The sequence below is a fragment of the Pongo pygmaeus genome, chromosome X (assembly GCF_028885625.2).
Source record: "Pongo pygmaeus isolate AG05252 chromosome X, NHGRI_mPonPyg2-v2.0_pri, whole genome shotgun sequence".
Classification (NCBI taxonomy): Eukaryota; Metazoa; Chordata; class Mammalia; order Primates; family Hominidae; genus Pongo; species Pongo pygmaeus.
In genome coordinates, this window is record NC_072396.2 from 41,956,475 (window position 1) to 41,963,536 (window position 7,062).

Consider the following 7,062-nt stretch of genomic DNA (forward strand, 5'->3'; position numbering starts at 1 on the left):
TGAGACAGCTCTGGTGAAACAGTAACAGAGGGATGGGGAACACCGAGGTATTGATGTCTGGGCCAGAGCTGTCATCCAGGGCCCCACACCCCACCTTTGGTCCAGACAGCCCCTTGGCCCAGGTGTCCCTGCTGCCAGAACACATTGGACTAGGATACAGGAGTTGCATATTCCATGAAACCGGTGTCAGGGGAAGCAAGAACTTTCACATTAGCCAGTTTATTCCTCTCCTCCGGGCCAATTTCCCTCCACAACCCAGGGGTTTCAGTCTCACATCAACTATCATGTTTTAAAACAGAAAACATGCCTGTAATCCCACCACTTTGGGAGACCGAGGCAGATGGATCACCTGAGGTCAGGAGTTCGAGACCAGCTTGGCCATCATGGCAAAACCCCATCTCTACTAAAAAAAAAATTAGCCGGGCATGGTGGCATATGCCTGTTATCCCAGCTACTAGGGGGGCTGAGGCAGGAGGATCACTTGAACCTGGGAGGCAGAGGTTGCAGTGAGCCGAGATCGTGCCACTGCCCTCCAGCCTGGGCAACAGAGCGAGAGACTCTGTCTCAAAAAAGAAAAAAACAAAAACAAAAACAGAAAATAGGCAAAATGTTTGGCTAAAATAAAATGAAAACACTGCAGGGAAGAGGCTTCAGTGTGCTGGTGGACGGGCCGCCCTGCTCACCTGTGGGAAGGGCAGGGCCAGCAAGGGCAGGAGAGCTCCCTGTGGGCAGCTAGGCTGGGTGTGGATGTGGTCCTCCAGGTGGTCCCAGGGAGGATGCAGGGACAGGAACAGTCCAGGCAGACAGCTCTCAGGTGAGTAGGGCTCTGCCTGAGGTGTTCTGGCATCAGGAGGCTGCCTGACCCCCAATGGGCATGACACAGGCTCCAGGGAGCAATGGGACATCGGCCCAAAGGATCAAAGCCCAACTTGGTCAGATCCCAAGCTTTACCTACATTATGTCTCTGGCTCTGCAAAGGGTACCCCCAACTCTGGGGACAAGCCATGGCCTCAAGTGGCAGCTGGCTACGCTGCTGAAATCAGGACACATCTGCATCACACTCACAGAAAGCTGCGCCATCCTAGTGTGACAGGCCACACTCCGTCACCCTAAGGGAAGCTGGAAAAGAACTCCAGATGTGCCCTGGAGAGTCTCCCACCTCTCAGGGGCCACTTCCCAGGGTGCCCCCACCACCCCATTCTTCGAGTTTGGCTTGAGATTTTGGGAAGCATAATTTCAGGTGAGGAAGATAACAAAGTCTGGTCCCAGCCCACTCTGGCAAGGATCACTCCCCACCTAGTCAGCATCAGAGGAAGCCACGTATACAGACAGGACACACACAGCACACATGGGGCGTAAGGAACCGTGCCTGCACACCACTCACACACACATGACATGACCAAGTGGCAGCCAGAGAGGCCAGGACACGCTCAGGGGGCCGCCTTCGGGGCATTCATGTAGTCTGGGTTGGAAGGAGGCTGGCTGGTGGGGTAGGGCGTGGCTGCTCCTCCAGCCAGGGTCTCGAAGTAGGCCGGCGGGCCCATGGGCTGGGCCGGGTAAGGTGATGGGTACTGCATTGGGTAGGGTGCTGCTGGCATTCCCGGCTGGGGGCGGGGGCCATGGGGTGGTAGCCCTGGTAGTCCAGGGTAGCTAGGTGGCACACTTGGAGGCTGAGGGTAAGGGGCATGCACCACAGTGGTGGACGTGATGGTGGTCACAACTGGACGTGGTCAACGGCACATCTTGTAGAGGGAGCAGCAGGAGCAGGTGAAGCAGATGATGATAGTGACGACAGACAGCACAAAGATGGTCAGGCCGACGGCCACGGTTGCTCTGAACTCCATGCTAGCCTCGGCCTTCACCCAGGGGCTTCCTGTACCCCTAGACTTCCCCTCTTTCCATCATGGGCCACTCAGTTCCAATTTCCTCTCCTTTCGGAGAAAAGGAAAGCAAATCTCCCGATGATGTCAGCCACAGGAAGGACCGCTTCATGAACTTTCGAGTCCACGATGGCATCTTCCTCCTTAGAACAGCTACTGTGCTTTTGGTACTATTCATTCATTTGTTCCACATTTACAAAGTTGAATAGAATGCAGGCTCCACCTTAGAGGAGCTCACAGTCTAGATGACCGGCGCTACATATTGCCTCATGTTATGTCATAATCTTTTTGTGCATGTGTCTTGTGTCTCCAATTCCATGACAGCAGAGGCCATGTCCTAAACTTCTTTGTCTTCCCCAGAGCCCTTACTTAGCATGGTGTTCAATAAACATCTCTATATATTTTTTTTTTTTTTTTTTTTTTTGAGATGGAGTCTTACTCTGTCACCCAGGCTGGAGTGCAGTGGCGCAATCTTGGCTCACTGCTACCTCCACCTCCCGGGTTCAAGCGATTCCCCTGCCTTAGCCTCCCAAGTACCCGGGATTACAGGTGCATGCCACCACACCCGGCTAATACTTTTTGTAGTTTTAGTAGAGACGGGGTTTCGCCATGTTGGCCAGGCTGGTCTCAAACTCCTGGCCTCAGGTGATCCACCTGCCTCAGCCTCCCAAAGTGCTGGGATTATAGGCATGAGCCACCACACTTATCCAATAAACATCTCTTGAATAAGTAAAATAATCTGATTTGATTTGGTACTTTCCTCCTCCGTGGTTTACTTCTGCCACCTAGATAAAATAATGTATCACCCATATGTAGAAATGTATTTTATTTATTTATTTTATTATTATTATTTTTTATAGAGATGAGGTCTCACTTTGTTGCCCGCTCGAACTCCCAGGCTCAAGTTATCCTCCCACCTCAGCCTCCCAAAGTGCTGGGATTATAGGCGTGAGCCACCGCACCCAGCCTAGAAACTTGTAAGTGAGGAAATTGAGGCACAGAATGGTGAAGTAACTTGTTCCAGGCTGCAAGTGACTCATGGTTGCTTCATTCAAAATATATGCTGGACAACTTTGGAACCAAAGACAGCTCTATATCCTTGATGCCAGTATTTAGATGTCTCTTAGATTCTGAGATGCAAATTGTGCCTTCATATACACACATACAGACTTTATCAAAATCATGTATATGTTTGAAGTCAGACTTTGGTTTATGCAAAATGATTAATATTTCTTCTTATATTCAATATCAGGTTGTGTGAAAGGTAACACATGATAGGCTCAAAAATATTCCAGAGAGGAAAGAGTGAGTGGCAGTTGGTGAGCTGCAACATTTTTCCTTTCACAGAACAATTATTGCAGAAGAAACAGCATTGCTGACTTTTTCTATTTTCAGCACAAAGTAACACTTAACTGATTAATATTCAAGTGAAGGTGTATAGCCACAAACCTCATTTAATCGACAAGCATCGCAAAACAACAAACTAATACACAGCAGGGATGCAAATGGGTGGTCTGCCAGCGAAACTGAACTCACAGAAAGGGTTTCAAGAGTTCTCAACTTAATTTTGAATACATAAGAAATGATATTTATAATATTTCTTTTCTTTCTTTCTTCTTTTTTTTTTTTTGAGATGGAGTTTTGCTCTTTCACCCACGCTGGAGTGCAGTGGCGCAATCTCGGCCCACTGCAACCTCCGCCCCCACCCCGGGGTTCAAGCAATTCTCCTGCCTCAGTCTCCCAAGTAGCTGGGATTACAGGCATGCGCCACCACACGTGGCTAATTTTTGTATTTTTAGTAGAGACGAGGTTTCACCATGTTGGCCAGGCTGGTCTTGAACTCCTGACCTCAGGTCATCCACCCACCTTGGCCTCCCAAAGTGCTGGGACTATAGGCGTGAGCCACCGCACCCAGCTGATATTTATATTTCTATAAGGCAAGAAAAATACAGGAAAACCAAACACTCATGTACCCATCAACCTGGCTGAAAAACAGAACAGTAGCAGTAGCCCTGAAGCCTTCTAGACACAAACAGTGCACTGAAATAATCGGAATTAGCTGCCAACAGTTACAAATTGGGACATTTCACACGAAAATCTGGATTTCCAGCCTCTCTTGAAAAAGCTGGCATCACTGTGCCTATATTCCCATAGGGAAATAAGGGGCTGGCCCTTCATGGGGCACCCATGCCGATCACCCCATCCCACCCTCATCTGTTCTCTGCTGCCTCCTCCATCCACATGACCTGCTCAGCCCTGGAGGCATCTGCGTTGGTAACCCTTGCCATGTGTTTCCTTTCTGGGTTGGCTCCTTCTCCCTTGATGCTGTTCAAGCTCTCCATTTCCCTAGTTCTCCTGCCTGTGCTTTCGGCCATCTCCTTTCTTGGTGGAGCAGGACCTTTAAGAGGCCAGGCAAGGTGGCTCATGCCTATAATCCCAGCACTTTGAGGGGCTGAGATGGGAGGATCGCTTGAGCCCAGGAGTTCAAGACCAGCCTAGGCAACATAGTGAGACCCTGTTTCTACAAAAAAAAAAAAATTTAAAAACCTAGCCAGTCAAGGTGGTGTACCTCTGTGGTCCTAGCTACTCAGGAGACTGAGGCAGGAGAATCACTTGAGTCCAGGAGTTCCAGGCTGCAATGAGCTATGATCATGCCACTGCAACTCCAGTATGGGTGACAGAGTGAGACCGTCTCTTAAAAAAAAAAAAAAAAAAAAAAAAAAAAGGCACTGGGCTCCATGGAGATGTGCAGACAAGGAGAAACGGTCTGCCCTCAGTGGACGTGTAGCTATGGAGGAAACTGAACTGTGGGCCAGGCGCAGTGGCTCATGCCTGTAATCTCAGCACTTTGGTAGGCTGAGGCAGGAGGATCACTAGGGGTCAGGAGTTTGAGACCAGCCTGGCCAACATGGTGAAATCCCATCTCTACTAAGAATACAAAAATTAGGCGGGTGTGGTGGTGCACGCCTGTAATCCCAGCTACTCGGGTGGCTGAGGCAGGAGAATTGCTTGAACCCGGCAGGCAGAGGTCGCAGCGAGCCAAGATTGCACCACTGCACTCTAGCCTGGGCGACAGAGTGAGACTGTCTAAAAAAAAAAAAAAAAACAAAACCGACCTGTGTCTGATTACATATCATACAAGACAGGCAAAGATGGAAACAGAAAGAGGGTTATGGGAGCACAGAGCAGGAAAGACTGTATTAGTCAAGGTCTTCCAGAGAAACAGAACCAATAGGATGCATGGGTATGTGTGCGTGTGTATGGAGAGAGAGAGAGAGAGAGAGACAGAGAGAGAGAGTATGTATGTATTTAATGAATCGGCTTACATGATAGTGGGGTTAGCAAGTCCAAAATCTCTAGGACAAGCTGCAGGCTGGAGACCCAAGGAAAAGTTGATGTTGCAGTCTTGAGTCTAAAGGGAGTCTGGAGGCAGAATTCCCTCTTCCTAGGGAGACCTCAGTGTTTTAAAGCCATCAACTGACTGGATGAGGCCTGCCTGCAATATGGAGGCTAACCCACTTTATTCAGTCTACTGATTCAAATATCAGTCTCATCTAAAAAATACCTTTACATGGCTGGGTGCGGTGGCTTATGCCTATAATCCCAGCACTTTGGGAGGTTGAGGCGGGTGGATCACCTGAGGTCAGGAGTTCAAGACCAGCCTGGCCAACATGGTGAAACCCCGTCTCTACTAAAAATAAAAAAATTAGACGGTGTGGTGGTGCACAACTGTAATCCCAGCTACTCGGGAGGCTGAGGCAGGAGAATCGCTTGAACCCGGGAGGTGGAGGTTGCAGTGAGCCAAGATTGCACCACTGCACTCCAGCCTGGGCGACAGACCGAGATTCCATCTCAAAAAATAAAAAATAATAAAAAATATATTTACAGTGACGTCTAGACTGATGTTTGACCAAATATCTGGGTACCGTGGCCTAGCCAAGTTGACACATTAAAATTAACCATCATTGGCTGAGTGAGTGTGTATGCAGGGATTAGAAGGTGGAAGAACAGGTGCCAGGAAGGACGTGGTGAACAAAGGTGCAGAGGTGGGGAGATGCTGAGCACGCTCAGAGAATAGTGAGAAGTCCAGTGGAGGGGCAAAAAGTGCAGCCTGGGGGTGGGGTGGTAAAAGGGGGCAAAGTGCACAAGATGGGTGGGGAACCGTGGAGGATAGGAGCCATTGTGACTGGATGGGCGCTAGGTCTGCAATGACCTTGAATGCCATGGGAGGTGTCAGAGGTTTTCAAGCAGGGAAATGGCACAACAGGACTGTGTTCAAGAAGAAAACTCTGGTAGACACACAAAGGGTGAGGTAGAGGGGGAGAGATTGGAAAGTTCTATGGGACAAATGATCCGTTTTGTTTGTTTGTTTGTTTTTTGAGATGGAGTTTCGCTCTTGTTGCCCGGGCTGGAGTGAAGTGGCATGATCTTGGCTCACTGCAACCTCTGCCCCCCAGGTTCAAGCGATTCTCCTGGCTCAGCCTCCTGAGCAGCTGGGATAACAGGCGCCCGCCAACACGCCCGGCTAATTTATTTTTATATTTTTAGTAGAGACGGGGTTTTGCCATGTTGGCCAGGCTGGTCTTGAACTCCTGACCTCAGGTGATCTGCTCGCCTCAGCCTCCCAAAGTGTTAGGATTACAGGCGTGAGCCACCGCGCCTGGCATTTTTTTTTTTTTTTTTTTTTTTTGAGACAGGGTCTCACCGTGTGCCTTAGCCTTCTGAGTAGCTGGGACTACAGGTGCATGCCACTACACCTGGCTAATTTTTTATTTTTTGTAGAGATGGGAGCTTGCTATGTTGCCCAAGCTGGTCTCAAACTTCTAGATTCAATGGATCCTCCCACCTTGGCCTCCCAAAGCTGAGATTATAGGCGTGAACCACCAAGCCTGGCCCAGTTTTTCTTTTTCTTTTTTTTTTTTTTTTTAATTTTTCTTTATTTAAGAGATGGGGTCTCGATTTGCTGTCCAGGCTGGACTGTAGTGCACTTATAGCTCTCCGCAGCCTCAAACTCCTGAGCTAAAGAGATCCTCCAGCCTCAGCCTCCCAAGTAGCTAGGACTACAGGCATGAGCCACTGTGCTCAGTTTGTATTTCTTGAGAGGACACTGGGTTGGACAGTTATAGCAAGATATCTTCAAAGGGCTGAGTGTGGTGGCCCATGCCTGTAACCCCAGCACGTT

The 7,062-nt window shown here is 49.2% G+C and overlaps 1 pseudogene; it reads right to left on the bottom strand.

Annotated features, from left to right (window-relative positions):
- Positions 1–1,430: 1,430 nt before the first annotated feature.
- LOC129024051 (protein shisa-5-like) lies at positions 1,431–1,844 on the bottom strand (annotated as a pseudogene).
- Positions 1,845–7,062: the final 5,218 nt, after the last annotated feature.